The sequence below is a fragment of the Rattus norvegicus genome, chromosome 7 (genome assembly GCF_021556685.1).
Source record: "Rattus norvegicus strain SHRSP/BbbUtx chromosome 7, alternate assembly SHRSP_T2T, whole genome shotgun sequence".
Classification (NCBI taxonomy): domain Eukaryota; kingdom Metazoa; phylum Chordata; class Mammalia; order Rodentia; family Muridae; genus Rattus; species Rattus norvegicus.
The window spans coordinates 58,007,612-58,026,122 of record NC_141540.1 but is presented as its reverse complement, the minus strand read 5'-3'; the positions used below and the strand labels follow the sequence as shown (position 1 = coordinate 58,026,122).

Genomic DNA, 18,511 nt, shown 5'->3' with positions numbered 1-18,511 from the left:
TCTAAAAGCAGTCAGCATAGGAACAGCATGCTTATGAAATTTCACTTACTTTCTAATATGAAGATTAAATACCAGGTTCCACTTGATTAGATTATAAGAGACAGAATGTGACATATTTATCATGATAAATTATTCATAAAGTGAACAAATTTACAGGATGCATAATATTTTCAGAACATCCATATACGTTCTACTGTTGGCTATTCTTTTTTAAGTTTTTCACTTGTTTGGTCGATTGTTTTAGAGACAGTGTTTAACGCTGCAGGTGAGCTTAGCTCAAACTTTCTGTAATCCTTTTTGCCTCAACCTTCTGAGTGAAGAATTCCAGGCACATGCCACCAAGCCCAGCTAAAGAATCTATTACATACCATTGCTTCCGTTGGAAGAGAGTATGGGACAAGTTCTGTACCAAAAATGAAGGTAAATTCCAACTAGACAGGAACGACTGTCTCCATCCTGGTTCTTTCCTCCACCCAGAGAGGAGAAACCTGGGCTGCCATAGAACTACACTATTTTATTTTTAAATAGCATGAGATATCAGTCTGAATAGAGTAAGATCAAGAAGACAGAACACAGGAACATGAAAGAACATTTGCAGGCTTTTGCAATGGGTAAGTCACTATACAAAGAACTTGAACTTGACTGTGCATTTCTTTAATAGGCGTTCTTTTTTTTAACTTTATTTTTTATTGGATTTTTTTATTTACATTTCGAATGTTATTCCCTTTCCCGGTTTCCAGAATATAAGCCCCCTCTCCCATCCCCCTTCCTTTATTCTATAAGGGTGTTCCCCCTCCCCAACTACCCTCACCTTTCTGCCCCTCCCCACATGCATTCTAAAATACAGTAAGTTTGTGTGGAATACAGGGCATTTTAGGTCTAATAAAAAGTAAGTTTTGATGCTAGTAAAGAAAAAATGATTCTGATGGCATGGAGTGCTGAGTGTGCAGGATTTTATGGTTTTACAGTGAGTTCCATGCATAATGGGTTATTTACCATTTTGGGGTATACTTATCTGTGGAATAGTCACTTTTTTTTGCGGATAGCAAAATGAAATTTAAATGCATTTAGGCACTTTCTTTTTCTATAATAATTTCAAAGAACTACTTTATGGAGGTATAAAAGTGAGAAAAGAAATACATTACTGCATTCTTACACAATAAAAACCATTTTTCTCTTAGGAAAAAAAAAGCATGCTTATAACCCCTAATCATGATTCAACATAAAACACCTGATATTTTTATAATATTTTTTCAATGACTATAAAAGTGTATTTCTTTAGAGTCCATGAAAAATGAAAAACTGTAAATTTAAATTTTAACATTGTACATATTATATATCTGTGCATATACTAATTTAGAGTTCTGTTCATGCTGCTAATATTATTGAAATAAGTGCATATTTTATGGGAGGTATAACCAAGGTTCTCATTTAGATTAAATAACAATTAGGATGAATTTAACTGGCTGAACATAAGTCTGGATTTCTTTATAATATTCTGTCCCTAGATTCTATAATATTCTATGTGAAAAGTGAATACTTTACTGCATTTGATGCTCCTTTATGGTTTAAATAATTGGGATAATGTAGTTTGTCTAAACTACGAGTTAACCTTACTTTTATTTCATACAAACACAACAATTGAAAAGCATCAAACATTGCCAGAGTAAGTATGAGGCCAAGCAGAGTAGAGTCAAGAGGCTGAGGGAGAAGCCAAATTAAATCAGTCAGCTTGGAGAGGATTGTGAGCCCGAACCTCGGAGCTGAGTCAGCGAGAGAGAGAGTTCAGAAAGGCCAGAAAGTGTAGGCATAATCATCAGTTAAGTGTCAGAGGCTGAGAGCATTCTAGACCTAGATAAGATTTTGCAGAGGTTAGGAGCTTCCAGGACTATCCCTGGGTTAGCAGACAGAAGCAGTATGCTTCCAAGATGGCAACTTGAGTTGAATAAATGATCCTTTCACAGTTATCACACTATTTGAGGGAACCAATTTTTCCCCCTTCTACCTGATGTAGGTGACAATTCAGCTGTTAACCTTTACTGCTGTTACTAGGTTTTCATTAATTATTTAAAAGTAAAATAGAATAAGATAAAACAAAATCTATTACATCACAGTTGGGCAAGGCAATCAATCAATCAATCAATAGATAAATAAAATATTAAAAAATAGCAATAGAACTCACAAGAATCAGAGACAAACTCATTCTCACACTCAGGAATTCCATAAAACCACACGAAATTTGAATCCGCAATATATTGACAGAGGACTGGGTGGAGACTCCTGCAGGTCCCGTGCTGTGTCAGTCTCTGAGTTCCTATGAGTTGTTCTCATGTTGATTTAAAGGCCCTTGATTTCTTGGTGTCCTCCAACCTCTCTAGCTCTTACCCCTTTTCTGCCTAGTATTCTTTGGGGTTTACTGGGTTCTCGAGAGAGGGATTTGTTTGTGGTAAACCATTGAGGGCTTCGTGTTCCAAGGTCTCTACTCTCTGCATAATATCTGGCTGTGGGTCTTTGTGTTTGTTCCCATCTTCAACAGGAGGAAGCTTCTCGGAGGACGGTTGAACAAGGCACTGATCTGTGACCATAGCAGAGTATCAATAAGAGTACTTTTATCGCTACATGTTTTAGACCAGTATTCTTTGCTTTTACCCTAGGTACCTGACCCATCTCGTCTCAGGTTCTAGGTCACCCAAGCAGTGTCAGGTATGGATTCTCTCTTGGAATGGGCCTTAAATCAAATCACTTACTGGTGATTTGCTCCCACAAGCTTTGCGCCACCATTGCCTTAGTCGTCTTGCAGGCAGGACATCACTGGAGAGAAGTTTGGGGGCCACCTTGGCGTTTACGCTTCCCTTTTGAGAGCATGCAGAGTAAGTTTCTGTAACAAAGATGCTGGGATGTAGGAGGCATTAAGGCTGTATGTAAACACCATCTCGTCGTCGTCTCCATTTCTATTTAGTTGTGCGGGTGTTGTCTTTAATAATGGACCCTGGCTGTCAGTCTGTAGAGAGCAGCTTACTGGCAACAGCCCGGGTTGTTTGGGGATTTCAGTAAGGCCCCATTAGCTAACAACTTAATTAGATGTAATCCAATTCTTTTTCTGAAGGGTTCATTGGGTAACAAGAAATACCCGGCTGGGATTCTTTCTTATTATTTGACAGTTTCATTTAGATTATCTCCACGTATGTCTATAGTTTTGGAAGTTTCTACTTGTACACCCCAAATACCCCCCAGTTTTAGCTGTCACTTCCTATATTCCCTCACACCATTCTCTCCTCTCCTGTGCCCCACTTGGGCCTCCCATTCCACACAGCCTTCATCTATTCATAGCTATCTCTTCTATTTCCCTTTGCTATCCACATCTATGTGTTCTTTTTATTCTCCTACTCTACCTTCTGTGGATCTATGGGTTGTAGCCTGGTTATTATTGCCTTCACAACTAATATCTATATATATGCAAATACGTACCATATATGTCTCTCTGATTCTGGGATATCTCACTCAGGAATGCATTTTCTAGTTCCATCTGTTTGCCTGCAAATATCGTGATGTCATATATTAAATGGCTGAATAATATACTTTCTTTATTCGTTATTCTCATTTTTTGTTTTTTTTTTTGTTGTTGTTTTTTCTGTTTTGTTTTGTTTTGAAAGGGCCAGACATACCTTGAACTTATAAACATTCTGTGGTACCCTTCTGAGTGCTGGTAACACAGAATAGTCCACTACGTCTGGACTAGAAATTGGTTCTTGACTAGGCCTGCTTTTCTGTTTATAATTTACTCAATCGCCTCATGCTGTTTACTTGGCTTCACTTGTGTTTTTCCAAACAAGCATACTGTTCATGAGGGCAAAAAAAACAATTGTAATTTTTTTCTTAATGAATGGGGAAGCATGCCACTATTTGACAATTTCATCTCACCAAGCTGTTCATCTCCAAAGTTATTAGGGTTATTTGTCTCTGAATATATGCTGGATGGATAGCAAAGCCAAAAACAAATCATTGCAAACTATGTGCACATTTTATTAACACTCACAGCTAACACGCATGTACTGCGTGACCAGCCAAAGTATTCCAAAATTAGTTAATAATCAGCTTTCAATATAAAATAGAATATTCACAAGTTGGCTTCTTGAATTTTTAAAACTAACAAATTTATTGAAAAAATAGGAATAGAATGCTTGATATTCCCACTGCCTCCCTTAAGTTTTAAATTTTTACTATTATTATCATTATGAGTGTGTGAGCTGTAAGCGTGTGTGTATGTGTGTACGTGTTGTGTGTGTATGTGTTTGTGTGTGTGTGTGTGTGTGTGTGTGTGTGTGTGTGTTTGTGCTGATACACTCAATGTGTGTGTGGAGGTCAATGGCTATCTTTCAGAGCCAGTCCTCTCTTTCTACCATGACCCTAAGGACCCAGCCCAGGTTGGGAGCACGTGCTCTCCGAGCTCCATCATCTCACTTGCACGGAACTTTGTCTTGGAGCCTTCACTATTGATCTGCTGTCCCCCCAGCTTGTAATTACCCATCCTGTTGGTTTCCTGGAGGACGCTGATAGCCTCTGCTGTGCTTCCTGGCCAGCCTGTTGTTAGTATTAAAGTCTCTATTATTGGCACAATATGTGCTTAGTTTTTGGGAAAATGGTTTTACTTCCCGTTGTTTTGGTGAAAAAATGTGAACACTCACTGTAATTCTGTGACAACTTAGCAGCATCTACGGACACCTGGTTACACTAAAAGAATTCCCTCCCCTCAGAATTTGACCATCAATTCTGAGAAAAAAAAGTCTTTGCTTTGAATTAGATTGCTAGAGGTACAAACAAAAAAGTCACAGAATGAATGGATTAAAGAAAAAGTTTATTTTTCTGAACATCAGAAAGACAAGATGAAAGTGTTGGTGGGGTTCATGTTATTCTGAGGTCCCTTCTCTGAGATAAGTGCTGCATATGGACATTTCTTTCTTCTGTCTCTGTTGTGTTGCCTGTAACTTAATATCTTTTTCTTAGAATGGCATCAGTCAAGTTGGGTCAAAGCACAAATATAAAACCCCACTTAAACCCAATTCTTTTCTTTACAGGCTATATTTCCAAATGCAGCCATATCCCAGAATGCTGGGCATTAATTAAGACTTTACCATATGGGTTGGAGAAGGAATACATAAAGTCATAGTAGCAGATTTTTCTCAAGACAAATCCCCTAAAGGAATTTTTATGGTCATGATATGTTAACCATTTAGACCCATCCCGTCAAGAGTGTTAAGAATGTCATACATAGGTGACTGGCAATATGTGGAATAATAAAAGTTAGAGATAACATTGTCTATAGAAAGTGCCTAACTATGTTACATCAGAGGAGAAATATGTTTTAATGGTTTGATTACATCATGTAATTTATATATGTGGTTTATTGACAGATGGAGTCATTATGCAGGCCAAGAACATGAAGAAAATTAGAGGCAACAGAGAAGAGATACAACACAAACTGTGTAGTTGTACTTTTTCTCTCTATATAGAAGCACATGCATAAAACTATCACTTTATCATTTACTAATTTGAATCAAGATGTGATATAGAAGATAAGTTAACAATCCTGCAACAACAAAGAAACTTAGATTACTAAGATTTTTAGAATCAGCAGATAAGCCATGAAAGTTGTCAAGTCACGAACCTTGGCATTGGCAAACCTAAGATTTTCTATTCTATATTTTGTACAGTAAAATGAAGGAACAGACTGGAGAAGTATGATTAAAATCCCTGTGAGAATCATTTTTGTGGATGCATCCATGCGATGTTGTGAGAATTCTGGAGAACCTAACCACTTGTCTCACACTTAGAAGCCTTGGGGGAAAGAAATATACATGTATGGGTGCAACTTTAAAGGTTTAATTGCTATGCCTTTATTTTTCTTATAGATTGTTGGACAATCCCATCATGAAATCAGTGGACTTGATATCATTCACCCATACAGACACGAAAATAGAAAACTCATGGAGAAGTGACGTTTTTTTATTTTAAAAAAATGTAATTTATACATGTAAGCTGAGTGAAACGAAAGCTTAATATCAATCTCAGAAAATACCATTGAGAGTTAACATTAAATATCTGATATGAAGATTTAATATCTGATTATTAAATTACTAGTATTAGTTACCATTATTAATTATGATCATAATAGAAGTTACTAACTTACTAAATATTAAATCTTAATATCAGATAACATACTAAATTGAGAGCCATTCATGAGCCCTCCACTACATCGCTCTACTGAAAATATTAGCAAGCTTTGGATGTCTTCTTGCTACAGCCCTTGAGCGTTGACAAGTCTGCAGTAACCAAGTATAATGCTCATGGATACTTTCTAAATCCTGTCCTATTGGCAACCTTAATTAGCTCTATAAATATCACTAAATTATCTGTGATAGGAAGCATGATTCCCTTTCAAAGTTGAAAGAAACTTGAGTTTGAGACCATTTGTCAATTCTGACAAGATATTTTTGTGATAGAACTATTCTAACTTTTTTGTGTCTCCTAATTTTTAGTCTGAGGATTTAACTCAGCCTGCCAAAGTTACTTTGAAATAGTCAAATAAATTCATTTGATCCCTCTTTGTGATTGCCGTTGAATTCTTTTCAGATCAAAGGCACATTTCATTAAGTAATTCTCAAGGCACTTCACTCATTCTCTGTCTGAAAGGCTCAGTAATTGGTTGACCTCTTGCAAAACCACATAATTAAAAGCCAAGAACAAAATCATTGGGGAAGAGTGGGTGCCACGTAAAATGATAGCTTGAGTGATCCATAAGGTAGTTGTTATTTTCTTAATGAATATACTGTCTTTGGTCTCATATCTCAACGTGATTTTTCAATTGTGTGAATTCTGCTGAAAAGTGATTGTTAAAAATTTCTACCTGGATGTGACATTTATCACTTGTATTAAATAACCTACTAATCTAAATAGACCTCAGAATTGGCCACTATTGTCTAGTAAATTAATGAAATTAATCAAAATCTAAATTTTTATTTGTTTTCCAAATAAAACAAATATCAAGAAAACATATGCTAGATTTGATTTTTAAAAAAAAAGTTTTGGGTGAATTAATTTTTCAGATACAACAGTGAAAACCAAAAGACAGAGACAAGAGTTATACAGATATATTGAAAAATTAAGTCAGGAGGTTTCTTTGCTCTGTAGCCAAACTCAATTGCAGACCTCTAAGGTTTATTACAAGGATTTGTTGTGGGGTTTTTTAATTTTTTTGTATAAATTTTGTTTGTTTGTTTGTTTTGTTATTTTGTTTTTCTATAGTTAGCTACCAAGTAGAAGATTTTTTTCATCTTTATAGAACTAAACTATAAAGTTCGAAACTAAGTTGTTGTAGAGATGTCCACTTGTAGCTTTTTAGCTTTTTCCAACTCTGTAATAATCTCAGTAATGTTGATCTCCTAAGAAGAAAATACATTATTTAAACTGTGATTCTCACAGAGCTCCTGGGTGAAGGAGGTTCTTAGGTGAATATTAATCCACCTTATTTACATTTTGCAACCTAAGAGAGTACTTCCAATTCCACTGCTTGGGTTCCCAAAACACTGGTAAAGAAAGATCAGCCACACATAGTTGTAGTTCTCAAAGACAGGTAAGTGGTATTGAAAATTCGTGAGTCTTAGATCTGTCTCTGAATCTGTTGCCTGCCCTTGGATCCCCTTTTCCTAGCTGGGCTGTCTTGTCTGGCCTCAGGGGGAGAGAGTGCACTTGATAAGCCATGGGGGGGTCCCCTTCTTTGAGGAGAAGGGGAGAGGGTACTGGGGGAGAACTTTGTAAGAGTGGGACTGGGAGAGAGGAGGGAGGGCTCTGTCATCATGATGGAAAGTGAATAAGTTTTTTTTAAAAAAAGAAAAGACATAATGAAAAAAGAAGACACACTACAGGCTTGCATACAGCTCAGTCTTATGGAGGCATTTGTTTAATTGGGCTTCCCTCCTCTCAGATGATTCTAACCTGTGTCAAGTTGACATAAAATTGACCATTTCTCATTCAAGATTCCCATCTTCTTAGTTCTGACTTTCACTGACCAGCCCACTGTTTCCTTTTTTTCTCCAGTTTTCATTTATGCTTCCCCCATTTTCTTTATTTATTCAACAAGTGATTATTAGAGCTTTCTTAAACATCAGTAGAGAAATGTTTAGTGTTGAAGAATTGGTAGTATGAAAATAATCACTAGGAGGCTGGAATTAAGCTGCCTTCTTTGCTTAAGATTAGCAGAAGTCAACCACATGGTTCTTTGAGGGCATTAACGGTGACTGATGTTTCTTACTGCTGTGATTCCTCTGGTTCTTCAGAGTCTGTTTTTATGACTCAAGCTCTTATCCCCATCCCCTAACTATTTTTAGTAGGCTAACGAGCAAGGATGTCAAGGTTCAGCACTGTCCAAAGTTCTCAGTAAAAAAAACAAAACAAAACAAAACAAAACGCATTCCATATTCTGATCTTAAAGACTTGGGATTAACTCAGCCTGAAGGTTTAAATGCCTTTAAGACATAGAATTGATCTCAGCTGAAGTAGCGACTCTGTACTCTTCATTTTCTGAGACTATAAGGACTCAATTATGTTTCAACTCTCCTTCCACTATGATAGCAGTGACGGAAGACAGTATAATTCTAGTCCTTAAGGATGTAAACCCTGGACCAAACTACTGGGTTCAAGAGGCTGGATGATTATGGACAAGTTACTAATGTCCTGTTTTCTAAGCCTGATTTGTAGGTACAGAATGATCTTTTCTGTGTGCTGTTGGACAACACAAATGTGCTGCTGATGTAACTAGATACTCACTGTACTTTGATTTTGCTTTATCAGTATTTATGTTCATTAAACTTCACTGTTATCATTCTGCCTACATTGATTCTGCCGTAACGGCTGTATACTTTATTTCTTCCCCCCAAATAGAAGGCATCTTATATTTTAAGCCAAGATTTTACATGGTATAGTAACAGGTGAACTCTGTCTTCATCAGTCCAGCCCCGGCAAACTGTGGCCAGAGAGGCAAACACACAGGACTCCTTTTAAAAGGACATTCAGGGCAACAAGGCCTCAATGAATCCTCAGTCTATGACACACCAGTGACTATTGGGTGCTCTTAGGTTGAAAGCACCCACTAGATGCCTACAACTAAGAGGCCACTTTCACAATACTGGAGATATCCATGAAAGGAAAAAACTGTGTCCAAAAACTAAAAAAAAATAATAAATAGTAAATTATACTGAAAGAAACTAAAATGAGAAGCCCACCCCTGTACCACACTCAGAAAAAGTAAGTTATGTTTTCACAGCTGGAAGCTAAAAAGAGCAGCATTATCTATAGTCTATTGAATGGATCCCAGTCATTAATATTTTACTCATGTACATGTTTCATTTTGATGCAATTTTCCTGTTTAACCAGCCAGAATCATTTTCAGGATATTTAACAAGAACGATGAAAATGCTCGGCTGCATCTGTTCATCATTTGACTAACCAATTTTTTTGCATAAATTTAGCCTGAGTTTAAGCCACCATTACTCCTCTCATCTTTGGTGTCACCCTTCCAATCTGCAAGCCAAGGTTTGCTATTACCTGGGTATCTGATCACATACTGTCTTAGCAAGTCAAAAGAAGCCAAGAGATACTGAAAAGATGTTTTATAAAACCGCAGGCACAGACAATACTCCCTGGGACAACTTGTGTTGGTTGCAACGACAAACAGCTTTAATAATGAAAATAGACTCTTGATTTTTACCTACACAGACACAGGTTAATATTCTTCCTCCTTATTAGAATCCTCACAAGCTCTCTGCCTAAACCTTGCCTGTTGTTATAAAAATGAGTTGGCAAACAAAAAAGCTCCATTCATTCTGATTAATATACAATTTCGTGTGTGTGTGTGTGTGTGTGTGTGTGTGTGTGTGTGTGTGTGTGTGTGTGTGTGTACAGGCTGAATTGGTTTCTAAAATATTGGCTGACAATAAAGACAGTAAAATCTAATCCCCTCAGGTACCCACTTGATACTTATCTTTCAGCTGGAGAGTGTAATAAGGTCTTCAGGGTTATTGAAGTTGATAGAGCACCAAGCTCAGATTAATTACATTACAGACTTCAGAAGAAATTATGGAAAGCAACAATATCACTCCTGGCAAGCACACATATTTTTACAATTCCCTAAGGACTCTAAGTATAACATAACAGAGTATCTGATGCAATTGATATGAATGTTTCACCAGACAGTCTCTGAAAGATTAATTATTTGCAGAATAAGAAATATCCATTACACATCAAGACATAAATATTCAGACTGAAATGCCTTGAACAAAGGAAGAATAATTGAATGCAAATAAAGGATACTAAGATATGTGAGTCTCATGTTCTAGAAGATTTTTATTTGTGACATCCGTGAATTTTCAAAAACAGTACACTTGTAGGAAGGTTTATTACTTCTCTAGTTTGAGAAACATTAACTCTTTGATGCTGCAGGGCAGGCAGTGAAAAGGATAGCTGTGATTTTAAAGCAAGCCCACTAGTTCTTCCTAGGAAGAGGGTGGACAGGGTTCTTACAATACCCATCCCAGGCTGCACATGCTTTACAAAAGCTAGTGTTTCTTAGTGATACATGCTACTGTGGTATTACTCTATCTCTCCTTTACACTCTCTGTGGAGTCAGATAGCCAGGTCCTTTTTCTATACTGATTGTAGACACCTGAGCATATAATTTGCAGAGCTTTCAGTTACATGTATTAGAAAAAATACTCATTATAACCTTTAGAAACTTATGGGGAGAGATAGGCCCCTAACTCAGTATGAGAGGGTTTACATACTGTGTGCAAATGTAAAGTCCTGGGTTCTATTCCCAGCATTTCAAAACAAATTTTAAAAAAAATGGGGGAAGACCCTTGGCAAAAACATTTCTTATAATTAGAACAGAAGGGCAAGCATCTGACCTTCACAAGTCAAAAGCTTTCTGACTGAACCAGAATAAAAGTTGGAAAGAGGGGTATGAAGGCAGAAAATGGGGGTACACTTACATTTCTCCTCTTTCATACAGGAAGAAATCTGTAAGTTTTGTGTTAACCCCACAGGAAACCCTACAAGAGGCAGAGCAGGAAGATGTGTAGCAGAAGGAACCTTCAGCTCAGTTGTTCAGCCAGCACAGGGCAGAAGTTCATAAGGGTGGAGTCAGGGATTCATAGAAAACAAATCACACCACCGATCAAAGAGAATGATGTACTGTTCACGAGGTACAAAGGAATTACTAATATGTCCAGGAAGTATATCAAGGACAGACAATGGCCCAAAACTAAGGGAGAGCCCTGGAGAAGAAACTGGTAAGAAAATAACAAAACAAGGAGATTTTGGAATAAAATATGTGAAGTCAAGACGATCTCATCCTGCATCCCACTCATTCCTCTCTGCTGGGACCAACAGTACCCTGAGGCCTGGATTAGTGAGAGATAAAAGCTCAAATAGAATTCAAGATTAATGATTTCATTTAGATTGGATGGGAAATGTCCCTATTTGAAACTGACCCCCAAAGACAGTGCATTCTGAATTGCCATCAAAGGGCAGAAAACAGACCTCAAGAGGGCACGGTAAAGGCAGTAGAAAAGCAAAAATGCAAAGCTGTTTCTATAATCCAGAAATGATCAAAGTCGTTTCCATATGCAGAAGAGAGACCTTTGAACTTACTGTTACAGAATATTTGCTGTGATTTTGCAAAGAAGCTGATCTGTGTATGTGATATTTATTGTAGTTTTAGGGTGTGATTCATTATAGTACATTATTCAGCACAGGGATGGCTGTTCCTAGCTCAGATGCTGGCAGCCGGGAACAATGGCAGCTGCCAGACTCAAACCAAGGGAAAAATAAAAACAGTATAAAAAGCATCTCTAAGCTCAGTCACGATCCATCATTTTACATTGGAAGAAACATTCCCTGCCTTTTACTTACCTCCATCCCAAGGATTTGTAGACAACTAGTTTTTGAAGCTCAAGAAGAAAGACGACCAAAGTGCAGATGGGATGCTTCAGTCCGTCTTAAAAGGGAGAACAAAACTATTCATAGGAGAAGATATGGAGACAAAGTTTGGAGCAAAGACTGAAGGAAAGGCCATCCAGAGCCTGCCCCACCTGGGATCCAGCCCATACACAGCCACCAAACCCAGACAATATTGTTGATGCCAAGAAGTGCATGCTGTCTGATATAGCTGTCTCCTGACAGACTCTGCCACAGCATGACAAATAGAGAGGCAAATGCTAGCAGCCAACCATTGAACTGAGAATGGGGTCCCCATTGGAGGAGTTAGAGAAGGATTGAAGGAGCTGATGGGACTTGCAACCCCATAAGAATAACAATCCCAACCAATCAGAGTTTACTGAGACTAAACCACTATCTAAAGAGTAAACATGGACAGACCCATGGCTACAGCTACATATGTAGCAGACGATGGCCTTGTTGGGCATCAATGGTAGGAAAAGCCCTTGTGTTGGGAGCGATGCCCTTGAAGCCCTCTATTATTAATGTTATTATTATAGTTAGAACTAAGTATGACTGGGTTCTTGGAAAATCCCCAGCCAGCTGCAGAAGACTAATACAAATCTGGTGGTCAAGAAAAATAATAATATGATAAAGACATCTGACTAATAGATATGACAAACCTGTAACCTTTCTGACATCCTGTCAACATCAGCTTACTCCCTGACCACACGAATATTGTGTCCTTGGCCTGCATAAATGTTTCTTACTTTCCCCCTCCCTCTGTTACCCATGTTATGGTATAAATTCAGCCTTGGGGAAAAATAAAGTTGTTGCCTTGATCAGACTCTTGTCTTTGTGTCCTTCTTCGCGTCCCTTGTCCCCCATTCTCTTCCAGGTACCCCAACACCCTTCACTTACAAATCAGAGTTTACTGAGACTAAACCACTACCTAAATAGTACACATGGACAGACCCATGGCTACAATTACATATGTAGCAGAGGATGGCCTTGTTGGGTATCAATGGGAGAAGAAGTCCTTGGTCCTGCCAAGTGTAGGGGAATGTCAGGGTGGGGAGGCAGAAAGAGGTGGGTGGTTGGAGAGGGGGAGAATAAAAAAAGAAGTCTAAATTCAGGCAGGTGAGATGGCTCAGAGGGTAAAGGCACTGACCCCAGGCCTGATGCTGGATTCCGCAGGACCCACAAGGTGGAGTGGGATGAATGTCTCTTACAAGGTATCCTCCGATCTTCATATGTATGCTGTAGGCATGCTTACCCATGCAAGCCAAATGAAAAGACGGAATTGGAATAAAAATGTTTTAAGTGTCTGATTTCCTAGGTTAACATTGCCTGGTAATCTCAACGCTAGAAATTGTCAAAATGCCTTTGTATGGACTTGAGAATTTTGAACAACAGCCAACACATAACTGTGTCAGAATCTTCCTGCCAGTGGTGGTAGAGAAGGTAGTCTTGTGACCCAGTGCATCTTATATCCAGGCATAGGACAGGCATGGTAAATCTTAAATGGTGTCCACTCAGAGTGAGTTTTAAGACGTTGCTGTTTTTGAATATCTTCAGATTTTTAGAAGACTCGGTTAACTAAAATGCTTCCTACATGAAGCACATAGGAAAGGTTTTGTGCGGTGAATTGTCATACCTAAGTACCACTCCAGGATTCCTGACATCAGATTTTCAGCAGAAAATGTAGGCATACTCGGCTGCCATACCTCCTTTGGGATCCTTGATTTCACCCCTTGCACTGGCTGGTTTTGTGTGTCACCTTGACACAAGCTAGAGTTATCACAGAGAAAGGAGCCTCAGTGGAGGAAATGCCTCCATAAGACCCAGCTGTAAGGCATTTTCTCAACTAGTGATCAAGGGTAATTGTGGGCGGCGCCATCCCTGGGCTGGTAGTCTTGGGTTCTATAAGAGAGCAAGCTGAGCAAGCCAGGGAAAGCAAGCCAGTAAGTAACATCCCTCCATGGCCTCTGCATCAGCTCCTGCTCCCTGACCTGCTTGAGTTCCAGTCCTGACTTCCTTTGGTGATGAACAGCAATGTGGAAGTGTAAGCTGAATAAACCCTTTCCTCCCCAACTTGCTTCTTGGTCATGATGTTTGTGCAGAAACAGAAACCCTGACTAAGACACCCTGGAATTTTAAGTTAAGAAATAAAGACAGTTCATAAGTATTCACCAACACGGAACACAGCACAACATGAATTCAAAAGGCAAAGCAATTGCCCATGTTGTCCTGAGGGCAGGATAATGTCAGGAGAAACAATCTACACATTTGGCTCCCAGCATGTGTCTGTGAAGGGAGGACAAGATGAGGAAAATGCCTGGATTTATTTATGAGATGGTTTAAAGGACACATTACACAGAAGATAAACTTGAGAAATTGTGTGGCCATGTTTCCCCACGCACAATCAAAAGTTCTGTGCCACTGACGTGTCCCATAAAATCAAGAGACACCATATAGATTCTACAAAATAGCGAAATTAAGGCTGTCTACTTGGGCAGTGTCCAAATAATTTATTGCATTGTTTAAACTCTAAAATCCCAGATACCCAGGGGAAATGACTAATTGGGAAGAAATATACAAGGAAACAATGAGAGAAAATCAGAAAGAAAAATAATGTGAACAAGAAGGGTTATTGCTTTGCTCAGTTTATCTCCTTGTTTCTCACAGTGCTCAGGAACATAGTGAATGTTAGGGATCTACAAAGTCTAATCTTTGAAAAGATGACCTCAACTTCATAATTGAAACTTGGTTGACTCAAAAGAGTAGCCAGAATGATACTTGATAAATGTGTGTATTTTGAGGCTAAGTCTTTAAGATTCTGTTACAAGAAAGGTGCTCATAGCACAAATGGTTCATCACTGAAAAGTCATCTCTTGCTTATCACGCATGCTTAGCATGGGATGATGATAACATTATGTCCAATCAGCCTTTTAGGTATCAGATTAATGGGAATTCCAACATCTTGCAGCATCAGCCCCATGGAACTGGAAGAGGACTTTGGAAAACAATAGCTATGGAAATTAAAACGTGGATTGTAACTTTTGCTAAAACCCCTTTGTTTAGAACAAACCATGTGGGTCTATCAGAAAACCAAATGGCTTGGAAATGTGGAAGGTTGCATTATTATTAGTGATTGGTAATTATCTTGGGAATATAAGACTTTATAAATGCTACTGAATATTTGACTAAGGAAGATTTTTGATCACAGTGAAAAGAAGAACATGAATGGAAAGCAAATGGCATAGAGATTAAAACATTTTTAAAAGCAACCTGTGTTTATATTGGTAAGGGTAAAAACGATATATATAGTAAGTTAAAATGAAGATTGTAAATATATTTGAATGCAACCCTTACTGAATAGTTTGAACTTTGGACACCAAATCTTCACTAATTTTTTTTTTTTAAGTTTTGTGAAAATGAGTATGGTGTTGGAAAAGGGGAAGTACTTTTGTTTCTCCAAGAAACAATATTGAAAAAGTAAAATGGCTGCAAACTGGGAGGAAGGTTTGAGATGGAGAAGAAACGTATGCATCCGGGTAAATACAATAATACTGCAGCCAGTTGACTTTCACAATGTCTCCGCAACTGTTCCTGGGAGTTCACATATACAGCTTCATTAAATCTTCCCCAAAAGCATAGGAGATCTACTCCAGTTTCTCCCAATTTAGAGATGAGGAAACTGCCTTATTAACCGAGTAATTGATGAGTTTGTCAACTGATAATATCTGTGGTCTGCTGTTTTCAGTAGCAATGCATTGCCAGGTTGCAAATAACTGACGTATGACTGAGCTTGCACGGCATGTGACACTTTCTTGGAGTCATTGTTGATTTCATAGAGTAAAGGAAACAGTCTGGCAGCCTCCGTCTCTTCAGTGTCCAGCAGTTTATCTGAGCCACAGGTGTTGTGACTGCTGAGAAAAGCTCAAGTTTTGATTGAAGCTTCAGAGGACTACAGATAATTCTTGAAATGTGAGTTTCAGGAATAAAATAATCCGAAAGCTCGTTTGGGATTTGTAAATGTCCCATCCTTTCAAACCTTTTTTTTCCACCAAAATACTCAGTAGTTGGATGAAAAATTTTCGACGATGAAAGGTCTCTTAAAGTTAGCTGTGAGGTTACAGGTAATGCTCTCTGTATATCTTAAATCTGATTGCTCTTTGTAGACATTTCAATGTTCTTTGTCACTTTCCAAATTAGAAAAATGCATTTTCAGTTTCATGTATGGGATTCCTTATGCTGTTTCATTACGTGGCTGTCTTGTGTAATGATTTAATGATGATCAAATGAGTGTCATATGTATCACCTCAAGCATGTATGACTTTCATTCTGATGAAAACATTCAACATCCTTGCTTTTAACTCTACAAAACATATATATGCCTTGCTATCTACAATCACCCTTCTATCTAATAGAACAGCAGAACACTCCTCTTGGCTAATTTTAACTTTCTACACAATGACATGTCTTACAATCAAAAACAACAACAACAACAACAACAACAACAACAAAAAAAAAAAAAAAACCTGAATCAGAAGATCAGAAGGTGACATTATTTTTTACATATATCTAATTATCTTAACTAGGTTAAATTTGTTATTTTCAACAATATCATAAAAATTTGATGAAACAAGAAATTGGTCTATTTAGAAGATTATTTTCTTAATTAGCAATACAAGGTTTTAAGTAGTTTCTGGTTACCAATTTACTAGCATTGTTGATAATAAGAGATAAGTATATTTCTCATTGAGCTGAAGGGCAACAGCATTTTCCCTTTGTAATATTGCTAATTTTAATTAGGTCATATTTTAAAAAAAACTTGTGAGCTAAATAAAAAACTAGATACCAAGAAGTTACAGGCCATCAGACTATTTTTTGCCCTACAAAATCAGTACACCTAGAAAAAAAAATGTGTCATCTGGTTGTGCAAACTCACTGTTTTGAAAGCTGGCACAAGCTTTGCATGAAGCAATGACAACTGTAGCCAATCAAACAGCCTGAGGAATCATTGACCACTTCCTAATGTTGAATGTCTCAGATTGTCCCATGCTCTCAGTTCTAGGATGTATACTGTTACTTTGGAAAAGAGACCAGAGACATTGAAGCTTCTTTTAAAATGTTACACTGCTTGAGTAAAGTGTGGTCAGTACCTTCAGCACAAGCCCTTCCGTTCACCACTAAGGTTGAGTCAGGAACAAAAGAAAAAAGTATATATAAAGACATACAGCCACTGCCCCAAAGAGAGCGCTCCTTCCTGCTTTTTGAAGTATCAACACTGTTCTTGAACACTGTTCTTGTATCTGTCAAGTGTATATGGAAAGACTGTTATACGGACACATCTTTTCCTAAGGGAGGAATTATATGGTTAGAGACAAAGTTTCTAAAACAGGCTTAGTTGAACTGATGTCTTTTCATCGCAACTCTTGAAACATATTTATTGGTTAAATCTGCTCTTTTTTCAAACATTAAGGTTAAGAAAATATCCATATTTTATTGAATATAATTGAGGAGGCAAAAGGAAGAAGCTGGAAGAAGTGTGTGCACGCGCACATGTGTGTGCATGTGTGTGCACACTCTACATGTATGTGTTGTATAGTTTATGAGGGTAAGAAATAATGTCAGATTTATCTGATAAATATATGAAGTATTTTAATATGTCTTAATTTTAAAGATATAATCAAAATACAAAATATCATCCTTTGTAAAGGTACAATTTAATGATGTTGGCAAATGTGTGTAGTCTCTAAACACAAATATGAGACATATTTTTACGTCTAGTACAGTAAAAGCTTTTTCAAGTATCTTATCTTCCCAGAAAATGCCACAACAAAGGACTTATTCTTTTGTTGGTAAATACTGTTCCATTGCATATTTTACATATTGCATTTATCTATTCACTTATATGATTTGATAGTTCGAAGTGGGAGTAATCATGAGCAAAATGGCTGTGACTTACTGTATTTGCGTCCATTTGTTTTCAAGATTCATGGGTCCATAAATATATTGAAGGAGAAATTCCAGCTCTTCAGTACATGTCTGCCTTTATTAGACACTGCTCCCTTCTTTTCTAAAGCATCTTCACCATTTTGCATCCACAGTAACAGCACTTGAGGCTACTAGCTGCTCCCTATTTTCTTTGGTACTCCGTGTTGCTAGGCTTCTGTTTGGGTATTTGTTCTGTTGTGTTGTGTGCTTGCAGTTTTAGCTCAGTGCCCTTTCATTAGCATTTCCATGGAAACGAATGGACTTGGAGTTTCTTTCTATCATTTACTGACAATATAATATGTTTGCCCAGTGTTATCTGAGGTGCTTTTTGCTGCACTGTTGTTAGAGTTATGATAAATCCCATATGAGGAGACCTCATTTACAAATATTTTTCCTATGCTTCACTGAAACCTTTATCAAAAGAAGAGAGAAATAAAAAAAAAATAGGAGCTCAATATCCCAGGCTTGTTATAAACCTGCAATAAGTAATAAAGTGTAATATTGATATATGTATCCAGAG

General features: G+C 37.6%; 1 long non-coding RNA gene across 1 annotated transcript; it reads right to left on the bottom strand.

Annotated features, from left to right (window-relative positions):
- Nucleotides 1-748: 748 nt before the first annotated feature.
- On the bottom strand, nt 749-18,184 carry LOC148004676 (uncharacterized). The gene is made up of 3 exons (XR_015624652.1): nt 17,963-18,184; nt 3,469-3,534; nt 749-2,878 (listed from the first exon to the last, which is right to left on the bottom strand). It is a non-coding gene; the product is annotated as an uncharacterized LOC148004676 (long non-coding RNA).
- Nucleotides 18,185-18,511: the final 327 nt, after the last annotated feature.